At 38.0% G+C, this 20,006-nt stretch overlaps 1 long non-coding RNA gene across 1 annotated transcript in view; it reads left to right on the top strand.

Annotated features, from left to right (window-relative positions):
• The first annotated feature begins 9,878 nt into the window (after positions 1 to 9,878).
• LOC106996985 (uncharacterized) overlaps positions 9,879 to 20,006 on the top strand; it is an 87,913-nt gene continuing 77,785 nt past the window's right edge. The window contains exon 1 of the long non-coding RNA XR_001443089.3: positions 9,879 to 10,001. This is a non-coding gene — a long non-coding RNA (uncharacterized LOC106996985). The remainder of the gene's footprint in view (positions 10,002 to 20,006) is intronic.

Consider the following 20,006-nt stretch of genomic DNA (forward strand, 5'->3'; position numbering starts at 1 on the left):
GTTACTTGGGAGGTTGAGGCAGGAGAATCACTTGAACCCAGGAGGTGGAGGTTGCAGTGAGCTGAGATCACACCACTGCACTCCAGCCTGGGCAACAAGAGCAAAACTCCATCTCAAAAAAAAGAATTTCCCTGGAATCCCTATGCAGACTGTCATATCAGTAGTAAAGTTTATCTAATGGGGAGATCAAACTTCCTTGTCAGCAGTCATTCAGTCTTTCTTTTTCAAGGGCTCTGACCGTCCAGTCAAACCACTAGTTTCTCCTCATAAACGTGTGTGGCTTTTTACCCCAACCAACTCCCCTTTCAGACAAAGTAGCTGCAGATGATTTTGAAGTTCTGTATGCCACTAATCTTTCTCTTCTGTGTTGTTTAGGGTCACATCTGAGTACCACTACTGGCCAATTCAGATTATTGTGCAAAGTTCACAAACTTTTTCTTCTTGGATATCCTAGGCCACTTTGCCTAACATACTTGAAGTAGCCAGTTTCTCTGATTGAAAACCGGACCAGTTTATCTGTAAATTCAGTCAAGGTTTTCACTGAACAGTTATCCTCATGTTTACACTGATTATTTTCTCAGTTTTTAACCATTCATTTTTAAGCAGAAAGTAGTCATAGTTGTGCCTTTTTACTTGGCTCATTGGATTTGCCAGACATGGAGAAGTTTTTTATGTTCTTTGATTAAAACTTCAGTCACATATTGTCTTTATGTTTTTTGCTGTTCTCCAATATAAAAGTTAGACTCTTTAAAAATATTTAGGAATTTTGCAGTCTCCTTTCTTAAAGTATAACTTACTACAGTAAAATGCCCAAATCTTAACTTATAAGTTGATTGACTTCAAACATATCTATATCCTCTTGTAATCACTCCTAGATAAAGATTAAAATAATTTCCATCAACTTAGAAAGTTTCACCATGCCCCTTCCCAGGCAATATTCCACCTCAGAGGAAACCATTGTTCTGACTTCTATCTCCATAGATTAGTTTTGTTTCTTCTTGAGCTAAATAATTACATAATACAGTATGTATTTTTTCTGCCTTCTTTTGTTTAACACAGAATTTTTTAGGTTCATCTATATTGATGTATAGTAATTTGCTCTTTTTAAATTGCTGAAAGTATTCCATTGTGTAGATATACATGGTATTTTTCTATTCTCTGATTTGATGAACTAGAGAATTGTCACCAGTCCTTCACTCTGGTGAAGACTAGAAAAAACTTTCAATTTTTTTTTCTAGTTTATGGCTATAAAAACGCTTCTATAAATATTCTTAACATAAATTTTATTTCATTTTGTTTATTTTTAAGATAGACATACACATGCATTTCTCTTGCTTGCATGTCAAAGAGTGGAGTTGGTGAGCCATGGGGTGTGTTTAATTCTTTAGGAGACTGCCAAATCATCTTCCAAAGTTGTTGGACTGTTACATATTCCCAACAGCAAAGGAAGAAAGTTCCAGGTGCTCCTGTTCTCACCGACACTTGGTTTTCTCAGTATTTTTTTTTTAACTTTAGCTATTAAAATGGCTAATTAGTGAGAAAACTGTACATTTTGATGTCCTTAAGGAAATATACCTGCTACTGAACTCAGATAAGGAGCTGAGCCTGAAAGGACTCACAGAGAAGAAAGAATTCTGTTTAGACAGAAAAAAAAGTTTCAAGTCTGTAGATTTTTTTTACTAACATCTGAAGAGTGATGCCATGCTGTGAATTTTCCTTCAGCCATGAATTGCGATAACGTAAGAAAATGAAAACACAAGCGAGGTCTATTCACAAAAAGGTAGAATCTGGTGTGAAGAACCATAACTGGCAAAAAGGAAAATTTTAATTTGCAGTTATTTGAAGTGAGTGTTCTTTTTTTTGATCCTTTGATTTTTGATCACTCTGTTCTCTCTACGTGGGTGCTATTCCAAACACTCTTTTCTTCAAAATTCTTGATACAGTTATGTGTCATTCCTGTGGGAAAATTTCCCAACTCTGACTTGCGAGACTGGCCCTAAATGGAACACCCTGTGCTATAAAAATGAAAGACACTTTATAAATGTATCTCTTCTAAGAGGTGTGCTATATTGCATAAAATAGAGTTAACAAATGATCAGCTTTTAGAGTATGAGTTAACACTAAAATTTTAATATTTGTTCCAGTTTGTCATATTTTAAAATTATTTCCAACTTAGTCTTTTTGAGAATGTCATAGAAGAATAATTTTATTTGAAGAATCAAGAAAAAATCCAACCTACTCTACTGAGAGTCAACGATTCTACTAGCACATTCCAAAAATGTCTTTCCTTTGAATCCTCATTGTATCTTATGGATTTATCACACATACTTAACTTTTTCTTTACAAACCTGTTTCTATCTGCTAGATAATGACAATCTTAATGACAGCGATCATAGCCCATTCTCCACTCCTGAGGCCTGGTATGGGGTCTATCACATATTAATTGATGATAAATGTTTCTGGAATGCTGAATTGCATGAAGGAAATGAGAGAAAATCACATAAGCTGCTTTCAAGTCCCAACCTCTGAGAACAATTTGGACAACTCATTAAAAGGAAAATTTCAGGATGTGTACAATGTTATTTTCTGTTTATTCCTGTACATGAATATAATATTTGCTTAAACTCTGAGAGTTAATGCTAATAATATTTGTGAGACTGTACACTAGCTATAGAATGACAAATGTTACAGTTTTCATAATCTTTTCCTGTGGAATAACACATATTAACAGAAAATTGTTTGCTGTTTTCCCATTAGCAAGCCTAAGGTATTGTCCAGTCATTTGGCCGGTGAAGTCAAAATATCCCCACCATTTACCTGGTGAAAACCATTGAATCAGTTTCTATGAGGTAGAGAAAGAACCTCAGAAGCTAGCCTTATAGACTCAATTTATAAAGTCATGGCAAGTCCAAAACAAACAAACAAACAAACAAACAAAACAAACAAAACACCTTCTCACCAAATGTAATAGAAATAAAGAAACAAGATTCCAGATTCAATTTATATGAGTTTTCTCTTTGAAAAAGTTATTTCTAAAAGCCCTGAAAGTAAAAGCCATTTTACCTAGTTATAGAGAAAATTATTTTTCCAGATTTTTTTTGGTGGCATTTTAGGTAGAAAAAAGTTTTGTAATGAGATTCTCCTTCCCTAATTATTCATATCTGTGCATTTGGCAGATACTGAACACACTCCACTGTATCTCAGAAGGGATCCACAGATAATGATGACTCAGCACAAATAGTTCCAATCTGAAGCATTCAGAGAGTCACTGTGTTTCCTTGTTCTCAGATGTTTTGAAATAAACATTGGCAGTGTTTATTTATGAAGTTCAGGACTTTTTGAATGTGTCAGCAGCATGCCTTGACTCTAAACGGACTATGTTGCAATTTTTTTCCCTGATGATTCAAAACTATAAACTTAAAATTACCTAATTAAAAAGATACGGAACTACAATAAACTTGGACTACAACTTCAGTTATGTACCTTGTCTGAAATTAGATCATTTCAATAACCCCTCTTCATGCCAAAGACAGCGTTTCCTCTTAGTGCATAAACATCCTCTGAACTCTGACTGAGGGTTCTTTGTTGCTTGATCATTGTTGTTTTGAACGATACAATTTTCATTCTTTACCTGCTTTGTTAAATTAAGGATTTTGGCTCAAATTTTTTTCTTAATAGGCTTTGAGTTACATGGAGAAGTAGAAAGAAAATAGCTCAAGAGAAGTGTCAACCAATACTGTTGTGGGGTACTCAATTGTTTAAATAAGAATTTAAAGGTAAAGTTTATTGTGAATAATTCTCGTTCTGGAGAGATGAAAGGAAGAAACTGAATATACTGCAGTCTGATGATAAATATTTAAAATACAATGAGAAATACTCATCTGACATACATATTTCTAGCATTTTCCTGGTGTTGATAATGCATTAATAATGCTTCAATTGATTGGCGTATATTTTGGTGGATAGGCCAAAAACAGAATGTCAATTGTGAGACAGCAAAATGCCTTCTCTCTTCTATTTTCTCTTTTCTCTAGGTCCCATGAAAACTCAGCTTCTCTATTTGTTTAATGGAGATAATAATTCTTTCCTCATTTTTTTGTAGTCAAATTGGCTGTAGGCTCACCCAAAATGGTGTCTATGGACATATTTAAAGACATCACAGGTCATAGAAATGTGTTAAACTTTATTGTTAACGCTGGGTAATATGGTCTGATCTCATACCTTCTTCTTGCAGTAATTTTTACTTCCCCATTTACTCCATGTGGAGCTTCTGTAAAGTATCTATGTTGAAGGGAGAATTCTGAGCTTACTCATCCATGAAGAAAAGAGGTGAGAGAGACTGAAATGGAGGGGAAGAGGAAGAAGATTATTATCCCTCATCTCTAACTTTTCTCCAAGTATTGGCTTCTAGAGAGACACAAATAATAGTGAGAGAAGTAGTACATTTCCTTTCTTTCCTTTTCTTTTTTGAGATGGCATCTCACTATGCTGCCCAGGCTAACTTTCAAATAACTCCTGGGCTCAAGTGATCCTTCTGCCTCACTCACCTGAGTAGCTGGGACTACGAGTGTGCACCACTGCACTCAGCTTAAATGTCTTTTTCAATAAATAAATACATAAATAAAAGGCTGGAGTCTATTTTAAAAATATTTATGTCAACCCAGAATACAATAAAGAGATAAAAGGTTTAAACAGTGTCTATATATTCCGCCATCCCAAGAGCTACTTAAGAGGAATGCTAGAACTCAATAGGAAACAGACTGAAAATAATTATCCTAATCATAACTTCTAGGGGATTGTGGGTAGAAAGGGGGTGCTGGTGTGAAGTTGTTGCATTTAACTTTACACAACCATACAGGGTAGTTATGTTTAAGCTAATATTACAAGAGCTAAAAGTGAAAGCCCAAGGATGTTAAATTCCTAGGTTACAGTGAAACTAGTATCCAAACTAAGATTTGTTTTTAAAGACTGTTCTCTGGCTATGGCAGAATCTAGTCACATACATGGTACAGCCCCTAGCATTGTGGTTTGTGAAAAATAGATGCTTAACAATTGCATGTTGAGTCAGAGGTCACAGTAGCTGGAAAGGGTAATGGTGTTTGGTAAATTGGATAAATTCACTTTATATTGTTGACTTCTTTCTATATATATATATATTTTACTGCATCTGTAAGCTATCTGAAATGTGAGCACTGCATTTTATCTATTTGTCTTTTTGGTTACAGTAAGAAGTACAGGTACTTTGCCAGATTGGTGGAGCAAAATTATAGATGAGATGTGTCAACAATGTGGTTGCCTCTAAATTTGTTTATGAGAAATTTTTGTAAAAATATCTTTTGTCTTGGAATAAAAAGAAGATAAATAATTTTGATACTGGAGTTGTATACAAATCTGCAAAAATTTCATCTAATATTGCCATGAAATTACATGTTTAGAACAATCTTTAACCTACACTTATCTATTACATTTCCTGTCAATGTTATGAAATGGAAAGATGGCTTGGGTGAATTGAACCAATGGTAAGAATGTCAGAGAAAAGTTGATTTCCTATTCTGGCTGTAAGACCAGCTTATAAACTGTTCTTTAAAAACTACTCTTGGCAAAGTATATTTTCATCCATGAGAGAATAACTGGTACCAATCCATGTCTCCTGCCAAAAAGCAACTATAAAACCGAGCAAAACACACGAGGTAACTTTTTCCAGTTTGATTGTTAGAAAACAATCAATGTAGTATTGAGAGCCTGGGAAGTCAGTGCCACGATGGGCTCTGCTTTCTCCCTTGGGGGCACCTTCTTGTCACTGGGCAGGGAGGAGGAGCCAAGAAGAGTGGTGGTCTCAGTGACTGGTCTCAATATTGACTGGTGTAAGATATGTGGATATTGAAATCCCAGAGAAAGAGGCAAAAGAGAATTAAGTAGAAAATGTATCTGAAAAGTAGAAACTAAAAAATACCTACATTTTAAAGGACATACCAACTTATAAATCCAAGAAGCTGAGCACAAGGATAGCTACAAATAAAACCACACCTAAGCATGTCATATTCAAGCTGCTGGAAACCAAAGTTAAAGAGAAAAGTAATTATTAGTACGAAAGAGCAGTGATACAAAAGATAGCTGCTTTCTCAGACAGTGGGGACTTAAATACAATGAAATAACACTTTAAAAGTGTTGAAAGGAGGGGAATAATCAGAGACTTTAAATTTCATACTCTGATTAAATGCTGTGATAGGCAGAATAATGCCCCCTTCCCCTCCCCTAAAAATGTCCACCATAGTCTCATCCCCAGAACCTGTGAATATGTTACCTTACCTGACAAAGGGGACTTTTGCAGATGTGATTAAAGTTGCCGACTTTGGGATGGGGATATTTATTCTGAATTATCTTGGTGGGCCAAGTATAATCACATGGGTATTTAAAAGAAGAGAATCTATCCCAGCTGTGGTTAGAGGGAGACGTGACTGTGTAAGAAAGGTCAGAGAGATGCGACATTGCTGGCTTTGAGGATGGCCATGAGCCAAGGAATGCAGGTGTCCTCTAGAAGCTTGAAAAGACAAGGAAATGGATTCTGTCCTAGAGCTCCCAGAAAGAACACAGCTCTGCTGATGCATTGATTTTAGCCCAGTGAGACCCAGGTTGGATTTCTGAACTATACAGTAATAAATTTTTGCTGTTTTGAGGCATTAAATTCATGGTCATTTGTTATGGCAGCAATGGAAAACTAATATAATATCCTTCAAAAATAAAGGTGAAATTGTACATATTTATGGGGTACAGTGTAATGCTTTGATACATGTATACATTGTGTAAAACCAAATCAGGGTATTTAACATGTCCATTACCTCATACATTTATTATTTCCTTATTGTCATTAAAAAATAAAAATAAAATCTAAAGGTGCAATGGAGACATTTTCACATAAGCAGAAGTTGAGAGAATTCAGAATTCATCTTTAGTGGACCTGCATTACAAGACATTTTCACAAAGCAAAAGGTGAGAGAATTTGTCACCAGCAGAATTAAGCTGTAAGAAATACTCAAGGAAGTTCTTCCACTTGAAGAAAATGAAATTAGGACTGTGGAATGGAGTAAATAGCATTGGAAATGATACATATGTCCTTTGTTGCTGTTGTTTCTGCGCTAAAGATGGAGCAGCACTCTTTCCAACTCTCTACATCCCCAGTGGATGTTGCAAGTAAGGGCAATAGCATGGACTAAAAATAAAAGCATGGCAAAAGATAACCCATGCCAAAAGTAAACATAAGAAAGCTGGCCTGGCTATATTAATATCAGACAGAGTGGATTATCATGTCATAATAATAATCTTGTCAGACCAAGATTATTACCAGAGGTAAAGAGGATCTTTTCACAATAATAAAAGGCCCAATTCATCAGTAAGACGTAAAACTCTTAAATGTGTAGGCATCTAACAAAAGAACTTCATAATACCTGAAGTAAAAACCTGACATAACTTTAGGAAAATACATATAAATCTAGAATTTCAGTTGGATGTTCTAGACATCTTCTCTCAGTAATTATTTCTGCTCATTGACAGAATGAGCAGACCAAAACTTCAGGAAGACTATATATACTCAAGATCTGAACATCATCAACTGCCTGAATCTAATCACTATCGACAGAACACTGTACCTGATAATTGCAGAGCGCACATTCCTTCCAGTACTCATGGACTATTCACCTAGATCATATTCCAGACCTTAATAGGAATCTCAATCAAATTGAAAAGACTAAAATCTTACAGAGTATGTTCCCTGACCGCAGTGTAACTGAATTAGGAATCAGTAACAAAATGATAGCAAGCAAACGTTCATACATTTGGAAATTAAACAGCACACTTCCAAATAACCCACAGATCAAAGAAGTACTCACAAGAGAAGTCAGAAAATATTTTGAACTAAATGATAATAAAATCACAAAATATCAATATTTGTGAGATGTAGCTAAAGCGATTCTTAGAGGAAAATTTGTAGAATAAAAGGCTAACAAAGGAAGAAAAAATAGTCACTTTCTGGTGCTCAATAAATTATTAGTTTTTAATCATTATTAACAGTATCATTTACATAGCAAACTTAGTTTAGACAAATTTACAAAGCATGTGTGTCAGGGTAATGTTACCTATGGCATTCATTATCAACAATCACCTCTTAAATTTGGCAAGGAATTTCATTAGCATAGATTCCATTTCCTTGTGAAGGAGAAGAGCAAAGAATTTGCAATTTAAAGACCTGATTCCATCTTCTTCCTCTGTCATTTACTACTGTTCTGACTTTATCTCTCTTGGTGGCAATTTTCTCAACTAAAGTGGAAAAAATGATATCTGCCTAATGTATTTCACAAAGTTGCTCTAGAAAATAGAATGCCATATGAAAATGGATCTTAGTGCCATAAACAGTTAAGGCAATTATCTTACTCATGAAGGGAGCTAGAGAGTATTCCTGCTTCTTTTATGTATTGCTTGTTTCACTGACACTATCATTCTTTCGGATTTCTATATGTGGCCTTGAACTCAACAAAGGTTTATATTAAAGATCTTCTATGGAAGTCATTGCAAAATTAGACCAGAAGGGAAATCAATGGGCAACTATGGCATTACAAGCTTGAACCACTTTCACAGCCTGCGACACCTGTTGGGTCAAGTTCATGCTCCTAGGTGTAACATTCAGGGTCTCCATCACCTGGTTTCTCTTTGTTCTTCAGCCTCATTTTAACCTACTTAGCTTGAAAACTTTTAGACTGTTTCATGCCTTTGAATATTTAATCATGCAGTACCCACTGCCTTGAATGTTTTGCAAACTTTTTTTTTTTAACCTGAAAAACCTACTATGATTCTTTCTAGTTCTAGTTCTAGGCATCATCTTCCCCAGGAAGCCTTTCCCTAATCTCCTTAGGAGTTAAGGGCCCCTTCCTTCTACCCCCACAGAATCCTGCACAAAATACTGTCTTACAATCCCTGACATTGTGTTGTATTTTCTGTGTAGGAGTCTGTCTCATCGCCCAGACTCTTGAGTTCCACAAGAGAAGGACATGTTTTATTCATTTTTGTAGATTTAGTACAAAAGAGTGCATTATAATAGGGTGCCTAGTGCATATTAAGAAATCGATAAATATCCATTACTTTCTTTAAAAAATTGAATTGCTTACACTTATAAATCTGTTGAAAGGATCATGGCAAGAAGCAAAGCTCTTAAAAGCCGTAAAGAAATTATGAATTTTTCAGGGTTGTTGGAATGTGGTTGCCACTTAACATTCAAACTATTAATAAAATACTAATATGGGTATAAATTGAAAACTCAGGTGTATTTTTCTTTAAATAAATTTGGTGCATGGAAATCTGTGATTATGTTGTTAAAATTGAAAATTAGAAAGTGATTCTTCATTTAGTAAAGAAGACTTTGTTTATACAAAATAAGCCATAAGATTAAATGGTGAACTGCTTGTGGACATTAAATTGACCAAAAAAGAGGTTTAAATTTCCATTTACCAGGAATATGTAATATGCACTGAGTTACATATATCTGTATCTTAATAAAATGTGTTGGGCACATCTACAAGATTTTCCTTAAACTGTAGAAGAAGCCTAGAGTATAATATTTAAGAAAGATTACATATTATTCCAATTAAAACTTTCAAATTAGGATTGATTGCCAAGACTACTTGAACTCATGTGGGGAAATTGGAGGAGTGTTTTGACGGAGGAAAAGACAAAACAGAAAATGCCAGAGCCCAAAATAAGTTCCCCAGAAAATTTGGGAGTCATTGCCTTGATTGGATACAGACTGGGAACTTTCCTACTGCTTTGGAATTTGGGCTAACTTTCAAAACTGAGGGCAACTTGTGACAATTGCGTTGTACATTCTGAAGAAAGGTACTTAGACATGTTCCCCATAGGATGTGCTAAGGTGTTGGCCAATCATCAAATATTGTCACTCCAAAGAATGCCTGGGAAGAAAATTGCAGGAATAGAGAGCACTGTGGCACGGAAGGGTAAGCTGTTATGTGACTTCGTCTTGATCCAAGGGAGGAATTTGAGGGAAAACCCTCTGGAGCAAAGGTGGTGAGGACAGGGAGTTTCACTAGCAGGGAGTACTGCCATCTTACAGAGTTCGAGAAATTTCCTCAGAGAGTTTGAAGGGTGCCCTCTAGAGCAGGACTTTGCAAACTTTCTGTGATAAAGGACCAACCTGTTTTAATTTCCAATCCATCATGGACAGGTTTATAGATTTACCAGAACTGAATTTTTAGAAAAATGAAACGAACACGATGTTCAGAGGTTACATACTCTGTATTGTAACATCAAATTGCTATAAAAATTTCTGAACAGTACTCTTAATTCCTGCACTTATTTTGTCATGAACTGGTAACAGACTCTTAAGAATCAACATGAGTGCTCAGACCTCCGATTAAGTACCTCTACCCTACATCAGAACTTCACCTAGAGATCTGGTTAAAATGACAATTCTGGGCGCTACTGCCAGTCTAAGCTCTGTATAACTAAGAGGCTCCTGGGCAATGCCAGTGCTCTGGTTGGGGGCACTCTTTGTTTCCAAGGCTCTAGAGAAGTGCAGGCCAATAGAAATATGATGTGAGCCACACATGTAATTTATTTTTTAGTAGCCTATTTAAAAAACAGTGAAAGGAAACGGGTGATTAATTTTACTAATACATTTTATTTAAGCCAATATATCCAAAATACTATCACGGGGTTGATATAAAAATTAGTAATGAGACATCTTGCTGTGTGTCGTGTGTGTGTGTTTGTTTTGTTTTGTTTTGTTTTATACTAAGGCTTTGAGATCTCAATTTGGACTAGCACATTTCAAGTGTTCAATGGGCACATGTGGTTAACAATTTCAGTGTTTGGCCAGGCAGTGCTTGAGTGCAGGCAGCACAGGGCCTGGTGCCTGACTCTGCAGGAGAAATCACAGGTATGAGGTGGCTGAAGATGCACAGCATGACAGAGTGAGGCCAAAAGGCAGCAGTGCTTGAAGTTTCAGAACATGATGGAGAAGGATGTGTTCATTTTCCTGCAGGGCAGCTAGCACTATGCAAGTTAGTGCAAGTTATTTGAAAGGGCCTCACACCATTTCACACCAAGAGGGGTGCTTGCTGGAATGAAGGAATCCCAAGTACCTTCCGGTACGGGAGTCAAGGGTCTTAAAAAGATTAACGAGAGAGTGTTTTGCATGCATCAGGAAATGTTAAATGTATGAGTCCCTGAAAGGGTCTCCAAAGAATTAACAGAGGTACTTCATGAAAAAGGTTTCTTGGAACGTCTGTCCTGCACAGGGGCATTTGACAATGAAGAAAGACACAAATGCACTTGAGCTGGGGAGGAAAAACATTGATTTCAAGAAGAAATTGAAGTTTTGGTGTCTTATTGGGTTAGAGTTTTTTAGTTCCTGAAAATAAGTTCTATAGTACTTGAAAGTAAGCAAAAAGTTGTGGATCTGCCCAAGAGGTCATTGAGGGGAGAAGAAAACTCTGACAGTAGGTTTGAGAAAGGTCATGGAGGCAGACTGAATTTTTTTTGTCCAACTTGATTTATTAAATTGACCATCATCTGTGTGAGCTCGTGTTGAAAAAAATGACAACACAGATCATTTAAATGCTTTGTCGTTCACATCTCTACTCGTCAGCCTGACACTGACAACATTGCCAGGCATATGAAGCAACCCCTCCAAGAGACATTTCAGATATTAATGTTTTGGTATTGTTAAATCATATTGTTTTTATTTCTATAAATTTATCTTGTTCCCCATGTTAATGGCAGAAAGTTTCAAGTTAAAATCAAGGGTAAACACATTTGCTTAGGACTCTCTCTTCTTCTGAAAGGCCTAAGCCAGGAAGGTGGATACAATTGGAGGAAGCCAAGAGAAATTGGTTAGCCTGCTACTGGCTGCAAAGAATAGAATCTCAGATGCCAAGTATCTAAGATGACAATAATAACTTCTCCCATAGCTAAGACTCATGTTGGGTGAATTTCAGGGCTGGTTGATACTGTGACTCAATGACATTTAGGTTTTTACACAAAATTTTTCTTCACGCTGCTATCTTTTGAGCTAGTTTCCTCTTTAGATTGGTAGCAAGAAGGCTATGCCAGATCTAAACCGTGTACTTATGGGCAATAATACCCAGGAGAAGAAGAAAGAGTCACTCTCAGGCTTCTCTCTCTCTCTTTTTTTTTGAGAAGGAATCTCGCTCTGTCACCCAGGCTGGAGTGCGGTGGCACAATCTCGGCTCACTGCAACCTCCGCCTACTGGGTTCAATCAATTCTCCTGCCTCAGCCTCCCAAGTAGCTGGGACTACAAGTACATGCTGCCACACCCGGCTAATTTTTTGTGTTTTCGTAGAGACGGGGTTTCACCATATTGGCCACCCTGATCTTGAATTCCTGACCCCAAGAGATCCTCCCACCTTGACCTTCCAAAGTGCTGGGATTACAGGCGTGAGCCACTGCGCCTGGCTGCTTCTCTCTTTTTCTCAAATTTTTCTGACAGCCTCTCTCCATGTCTCATTGTCCACAGTTACATTGCATGTCCATTCTTGAATTAACTACTGGCAAGGGAAATAGAGACCAACGAGTAAATCTATATTCCAATGAGGCTACCCCTGGAGTTGAGGTTCATGACTATGAGAAGGAAAGATGGATATCTGGACAAAATTAAGTTCTATTAAAAAAAGAAAGAAGAGGCAATGAACTTCAGGTAAGCACCAATAATATTCACCAAATATCCTATGTAGGTTTCTAATCCAAGTAAAAACATGCTTCCAATGGATAGAGATGTACCACATACTCTATGACAAACGTCTAAGCCAAGCCAGGTAGTCCATGTGAACACAAACCTATTACTGAAACTGTTTCCTGGATAATATCACATTAAATTAAAATTTGGATCATGAAAAGGCTTTTGCAATGACACAATATTTCAGTGGAGGGACTTTGTTAAAAAAAAAAAAGGGGTCTCCCAGATACTCAACTGAGTTAATCTTGCATTGGATGTCCACATTTAGTGTTAGTTGTGTCAGAATTTTGGTTCAGAGTAGGATGTAAAAAGAAAAAATATCTTCCTATAAATGTGATTGTTTTTCTGCCTTTGTTATAAAAGTTATGAATGTTTCAAGATGTAATATCTTTTTAAGCAGTTAAGTCAGATTACTGTAGCTAGACCCTGAGACAGAGATAAAATCTTTATTCAAACCTAAAACAATTTTAGAAGATTATTCAAACTTGTGGGTTTTTAAATGTATTTTTCCAGCATTAATTTGTTTCCATTTTTCTTGGAGTCATAGTGTACGGTTCTTGCTTTTCCAGTATACTACCCGAGCATAATAGTATGGTTAGAAGTTTCATTCTAACAGATCTATTATTCTACATAGTGATAGCAATGGTTAATGCCAGACTAGTCTCCACACAAATAGTACTTGAGGAAAATTTTCTCTTCTTTCATTGGTAGTTTATATTAATATTTCTCACCTTGAATGCCAAATTTAGAAAAAAAGAGAACCCTCAGAAGAAAGACACTATTTTATCCCTTTTCATAGGATACATATTTTGCTCCGTAGTTTTTCTTGGTCAAATGGTTTTCTTTTAAGTTCTCTTCTCCATCTTTCTTTCTTGTTTACTCCAGGAATGCAAACTTGACCTCGACTTTAAGGTCAAAGCATTTTCAGACTGTGCAGTCAGCAGAGAATTGAAAAAAAAAAAAATCAATGTGAACCATATTAGAGAAGAATAAGGGGAAGAGTGATGCAGAAGTGCTGGGAAGTCATGTAGGAATTGGAAACAGCAAAGATTCTACGGAAAGTAAGAATGTCCTGCACTGAGGTGTTTATGATTCCTTTTGCTTTTACTTCCCTTTTCTTACATAGGGGTAGGTGAAAATTATGGTAATTTGAGATCTGGACCACTTTCAAAGCATTTTCAGGGGATGAAAATGACTTTTGACCTGTAAAAATGAGACATGTTTCATTTTTTTTTCCTGAAACCCTTTTTTCTTTTTCTGTTTCGTTGATGGTAGGGGAAATGACTATATTGCATACCTGTTATGCACACAAACTTAGAAGGGTTTATTGCAGCTCCATGGCTGAAAATAGCAATGAAAATTGTGAGACCTTTTATGTCAGCGTTGGAAATAAACTTCATTTTAAATGAGAACACCTTTGATTTTATAAAGAGACTTATCCAATGTAAAAGCTGGAAAGTTAAAAAGAATCCTAGTGGAAATGTTGATTCTAAAATTCTAGTTTCTAGCCACAGACCTTGAAAAGAAGAAAGAAAGCTAGAAAGATGAAAGAAAGAAAGAAGAGGCCAGGCATGGTGGCTCACGCCTGTAATCCCAGCACTTTGGGAGGCCGAGGTGGGCAGATCACGAGGTCCATAGATTGACAATTGAGACCATCCTGGCTAACACGGTGAAACCCATCTCTACTAAAAATACAAAAAATAAATAAATAAATAAATAAATAAAAAATAAAAAATTAGCTGGGCGTGGTGGCGGGCGCCTGTAGTCCCAGTGACTTGGGAGGCTGAGGCAGGAGAATGGCGTGAACCCGGGGGCAGAGCTTGCAGTGAGCCGAGATTGTGCCACTGCACTCCAGCCTGGGTGACAGAGCAAGACTCGGTCTCAAGAAAAAAAAGAAAAGAAGAAAAGATCAATTGTCATTTATGACAAGGATTATCATCTCTTTCCTTATTTATCACTGGAATCAAGAACAAACTAGGTATAGAAAAAAATCCCATTACTTTGTGAAGCTTAATATTTACTGTAACTTACTGATCTAGAGAATGATCAGAGAAAATTTTAATTTTTATATATGTATACATATTCTGTATGTATATGTAAATGTGAAAAGACAAACAGGTTCTTAATCATCTTTCCATATGGCTGATTTAAAGTAATTATAAAGCCAAAACACTATACTGAGTTATCTGGAAAATATGAAATGTTCTCTCAAAAACAGATTAATATTAACTATATGGCACATTTTCTAAAAATCTAACCAATCTTAACATTTGCACTGGGGATAGAGAGAACTGTCTTATTACAGATTTCTAGACATATATATTATAGATGATTATGTTTAGAATAAAGGATTTGTTAGGTAACATTCTTTCACTGTTTGTTACTTTTGCACTGACCTCACATACTTAAATTTTATAACAGCACAACAAGAATGTGCTGAGAACAGAGCTTGGCGTAAGCTCATTGATAACCATGAGTGTGAATTACTGGCAGAAATAGGTATTGATGATTTAGTCCATATCACAGTGGAAAGGGAGGAAAATTGAAAAGCTTTTTTTCTACTTCTTTAGAAACGTTTGCAATCATTCCTTGGAAAAGGAAAATCTATATCGGGGCTGAGTAGGGGAAGATACAGGTTGAGTCATTACTTTGATCAGTACAGTAAGTTCGAAGATTGTTTCTACTACGACATCTCACCTGAAATTTGACAGATTCCCTTAAAGGGCCAAAAAAAAAAAAAAAAAAAAAGATAGTGATTTCTAAGCTGAATCAAACATGTGCACTTTACTTCATGGAAAATCAGTAGGGAAACAAGAAAGATTCTCTCTGCTAACATTGATTTTTCTTATATTTATTTTTTCAGTCAGAACACTCCAGGCAAAAATTCACTTGGCTTCAACTAATTTGCAAATGCCATCATTCACTGCTGTTTTGCTACCCATTTCTCAAATCTCAATTAAATGTGATGACAGTTTACTTGCCAGAAACACACAGAAAGGTTCTTTTCCAACCAGAGGTCTTCACTCATTTCCTGCTTGTGGACTTGGCAAGTGGGGTCAAAACATCCATTACTGAGGCTGAGTCTTAATTTAGAAGGTTATCACCAGAGTCAGCAAAATAATTATAAAAATACTTTCCAAATGCAAACTGCAACAGACCATGCACAGTAACAGCTGAGAACAATATATACATCATAAAGCCTGTATACAATGGAATTTTAAAAGAGTGAATGTTTGGTTTCTACTTGTTGAAAGCTTGTATAACCTTCTGGGGCACCCCTAGGATGGACTCGAAATTGTCTTCTCTCTGTAACTATTTTTTACATTAAAATCTAAAATAACAACAAAAATTACTCTACAAGTCTTGATGTTCTGGCTCACACACCAAATTCCCTATAAAACTAAAAGTGAACGGTGAGGTGAGACAAAATTTTGGCTTAAAGAAACACCAGTTGAGAAAGGAAAGAAAGTACTGTTCACTTTTCCCTTATTTCTTCCACTTAAATAAGTTTCCTTATACTATTTATATAGTATTACTTTAAATGTATGGGATCTTTAGAAATCATAGAATGTTAAAAATATCAATATGTGTAAATGGGTACTCACTTCACATAATAGGTACTCAATAAATATTACCTACAAAAGATAAAAACAAACCATAAGACATCTTTGTAGAGATCATTTGGTCAACTCTCCTTCTTTCTTTTTTTTTTTTTTCTTTTTGAGATGGAATTTCACTCTTGTTGCCCAGGCTGGAGTGCAATGGCATAATCTCGGCTCACTGCAATCTCCGCCTCCCGGGTTCAAGTGATTCTCCTGCCTCAGCCTCCTGAGTAGCTGGGATTACAGGCATACACCACCACGCCCGGCTAATTTTGTATTTTTAGTAGAGATAGGGTTTCTCCATGTTGGTGAGGCTGGTCTCAATCTCCCAACCTCAGGTGATCGGCCCCCCTCGGCCTCCCTAAGTGCTGGGATTATATGTGTGAGTCACCGCACCCGACCAACCCTCCTTCTCTTTATAGCTGAAGAACTGAGGGCTAAGTGGTTGAAAGACTTGCACAGCTCCTACACTGGCCTGCTGAAAGCCAGGGCTGCAATGCATTTCTTCTCACAGGTTCAGAGACTCCTCTACCTCATCACTGTTACAGAACCTCTTTGGGCCTCAGTTCATCATTTGATAACAAGAGTAACTCTACCTGCGCAGGGGTTATCCATTAAAGGCAATAGAGGTTGCAAGAATTCCTTTAAAATTTTAATTTACAGTATAGCACCTTGCAGGTAGCAGGCACTCTATAAATCTCTGAGGAATGGAATTTGCTGAAGAACAGTGGCAAAGGCTGGCTCTGATTCATTCCCCAAAGCTCATGGTGCTTGTCCAAACTGTTTAATCAGGCTTATGCAACCAACTCTTCTGACTTTATTACAGGGTAGGTGCCATCACATGTGCGATGGGAGGAGGAGCAGGTGGCTTCGGCCTGATCAGGGAGCACTAGAATGGAGAAAACATTTTCTACTGTTCAGAAACTAAAAGGACTCTACTCGACCCCAGTGTAAGCCTTTCACTACAGTAGTTGGGAGCCAAGCTTCTTCTTCCAACCTATCTGTCCTGGCGATCTTCATTTTCTCTGCTTTTTTCCTAAGACAGAAATATCAGCTAGAAGGCATTTCCCTCACTGGAGGGGACAGGAAAAAATGCCAAAAGCCCACTTCATACTGAAAAGTCTTACACTTCTAAGTCCTTGTTACTGCTGGCTGGAGAATGGGTTGCTGCATTTTTGTTTTGTTTTGTTTTTTTGTTTTTTTTTTCCAGAAAAGCTGCCACGGCTTTTCTTTATTCAATAAGTACATGACTGCATTTGGTTAATTGTGTTTACTCATTCGGGTGAAATGAGATTTTAAAAAGAAAATGACTCAGGGAGTGTTTTTAAAGAGCACAGAGTGAGGAGAGGAGGTGGGGAGAGCTGCTGCCAGTCCTGTCCTGTTCTCTTCCTTTTGTCATCCTTCCCCCTCTGTATCTCTCTCCATCTTTTTTTATTTTATTTTATTTTATTTTATTTTTTTGAGACGGAGTCTTGCTCTGTCGCCCAGGCTGGAGTGCAGTGGCGCGATCTCGGCTCACTGCAAGCTCCGCCTCCCGGGTTCACGCCATTCTCCTGCCTCAGCCTCCAGAGTAGCTGGGACTACAGGCGCCCACAACCGCGCCCGGCTAATTTTTTGTATTTTTAGTAGAGACGGGGTTTCACCGTGGTCTCGATCTCCTGACCTTGTGATCCGCCCGCCTCGGCCTCCCAAAGCGCTGGGATTACAGGCGTGAGCCACCGCGCCCGGCTATCTCTCCATCTTTTCCTGCAAGGAATCACTATGCTCCTGGCAGGACATCCCTGGCACCCGTCGGGGGAGAGAAGGAGGACGAGAAATAGGAGAAGGAGAAGAGAAGAAAAAACAAAGGAGAAGAAACAAACATCACAATTCGCGTTGGAGAGTGATCTGTGCTGGGAGGAGTTCGTCTCTGTACTTCCCCGTTGGAATGACAGCCTCGAATTTACCCCAACTAGCACCCCATGAGCTGTAGGATCGAGGTCGGATCTCTTGGCCTCTCAGTCTCAGTTTCCTCAGCTATTAGATGGGGATAATACCTGTACTGTTTTTGCCAGGGTGGTTGTAAGAAAGAAATGAGAAGCTTATGAAACCATGAAGCATGATGCCAGTAAAAAATATACAGTGATTTATATCTTAAAAAGATTTATTAAGCCTGGCACGGTGGCTCACACCTGTAATCCCAGCACTTTGGGAGGCCGAGGCAGGGAGATCACGAGGTCAGGAGATCGAGACCATCCTGGCTAACATGGTGAAACCCTATCTCTACTAAAAATACAAAAAAATTAGCCAGGCGTGGGTCACGGGCCTGTAGTCCCAGCTACTCAGGAGGCTGAGGCAGGAGAATTGCTTGAACCTGGGAGATGGAGTTTGCAGTGAGCCAAGATTGTGCCACTGCACTCCAGCCTGGGTGATAGAGTGAGACTCCATCTCAAAAAAAAAATTATTAATGTTTATTATTTGTTTTAGAGACAGAGTCTCGCTCTGTTGCCCAGGCTGGAGTGCAGTATGATCATAACTCACAGCAATCTCAAACTCCTGGGCTCCAGCAATCTTCCTACTTCAGCCTCCTGAGGAGCTGGGACTATAGGCACGTGCCACCACACCAAGCTATTTTTTTTTTTTTTTTTGGTAGAGATGGGGGCTCACTATGTTGTCCAGGCTGGTCTTGAGCTCCTGGCCTCAACTGATCCCTCTACCTTTACTCTCAAAGCACTGGGATTATAGGCATGAGCCACCATACCTGGCCTAAAAATATACAGTAATTTATATATTTTTTTCTATTTTCTCTTACAGAATAATTTATAAATTGAATGTGTTTAGCTTTCCCCAGCATATGGGCTCAGGTGATTTCACATTTAGAGTTAAGCCTGAGTTTTGCAGTGGATAAACGAACATTTTGTCGGCTGTAGGCTCAGCTCATTCACACAGGCATGTCAATCCCCGCAAAGTTCATCCTTGATGTTTCTGTGGGCCCCTAGTGGTAACTTTATGTGCCTTCACAGATCCAGTTGAGGGCTCTCCTCACCAGTGCCCTTGCTGCTTCCCCAGCCTCCACCCTGCTGGAGAGCAAATCTGACCTCACAGCTTGGCTCCAAAGCGCTTAGTGCTCATGGCTCACAAGCTGGCAGTCCTTTGGGAAGTGAGAAGGAAGGCCTTCCTGGCTGTGTGGTCACACCCGGTTAAGTGGACCCCTCGGTGGTGCTGGGGAGCACGGTGTAGCTCATGATACAGCACTCATGGGGCAGAGGTATCAAGGCAGCACCAGGACCAGCTGGTGTTCCTGACCCCTCTTCCTCCTCCTGCTCGGCCTTACGGTTGAGGCTGGCTTGTCAGGCCTCTCTCCTTCCTCTCTAGAACATTTTCTCACACTTTCTCTCAGAGATTCAGCCACATTCTCCTGGCACCTTGGCTGCTTTCTCTCCATGCCGTTCCCAGTCCCCTGTTCATTTCTGCATAGATCTAATCCTCAAATGGGAATATATCTTGCAATGTTTTAGAAGATTCCTCATCTACCATGTAAATCACTAGATGAACAGAAACACCATACTGGACAGCAGGTTCTTCTAAAGCCAAAGCCAGATATTTCTGAATTTCCATTCCAGGCTGTTTGGGACTCTCTCCCCTCACCTCATTCACACTTTTT

This window comes from Macaca mulatta, chromosome 2, assembly GCF_049350105.2.
Source record: "Macaca mulatta isolate MMU2019108-1 chromosome 2, T2T-MMU8v2.0, whole genome shotgun sequence".
Taxonomy (NCBI): domain Eukaryota; kingdom Metazoa; phylum Chordata; class Mammalia; order Primates; family Cercopithecidae; genus Macaca; species Macaca mulatta.